Here is an 810-nt window from a genome sequence, read left to right as displayed (position 1 = left end):
ATTCTATTATGGAAGAAGTAGTTCTTGCATTTTAAAAAGAAAGATGAAAAAAAATACCAGAAATAGGAAACAATTATGTGGACATACATATAAACTAATTTCATTGCACATAATACATTGCAACCAGATTTTTCTGCACTTGATTATCAGCTATTGTTAATATCTCATAATAATCAGAGTGAAAATTGGACCTCTATAGGACCTTTCATGAGAAAACCACAGTTTTCTGTGAAAAAAAAATTCAGTTGTATTTTTTTTTTAAGCAATCGGGGTTAAGTAACTTGCTCAAGGTTACACGGCCAGGTGTTTCTGGGTGGGTGCTAAGTGTCTGAGCCCCGAAACAATCTCCAGGTCATCCCGACACTGGAGCCGGTGCTCTTACTCGCTGTGCTACCTGGCCGCCCATAATTCAGTTGTATTTTACTAGTGAAAAAAGTAGATATCAAAATAACTAAATGCTTTTTACCTCCCTACAAATTTTCATTTAAAGGAGTTAATAGCAATAAAATCAAGGCTACTTGAATATTCCCTCATTATAAGTACTAAATATTTTGTCAAATTTTTTTCAGAATTGTTTCTTCTTAATAAATGATCAAGAATGATGTAAAATACTTTTAAAAGTTCAGTAACACCTTACTTATCTAACAACCTTAATTCTCTGAAACACAACCAGAACCCACATTTAAGCCAATAAGGCCTCAGAGGAGCCAAAATAGACGGCATCGAATCCAGAAATTAAAGTTCATACATTTTAATTTCACACCACACACACACACACACACACACACACACACACACACACACACACAC

The sequence above is a fragment of the Petaurus breviceps genome, unplaced genomic scaffold, assembly GCF_028583685.1.
Source record: "Petaurus breviceps papuanus isolate PSGF00001 unplaced genomic scaffold, PetGlider_PUasm1.0 90763, whole genome shotgun sequence".
Classification (NCBI taxonomy): Eukaryota; Metazoa; Chordata; class Mammalia; order Diprotodontia; family Petauridae; genus Petaurus; species Petaurus breviceps.
Note: the sequence above shows the minus strand (reverse complement) of the source record.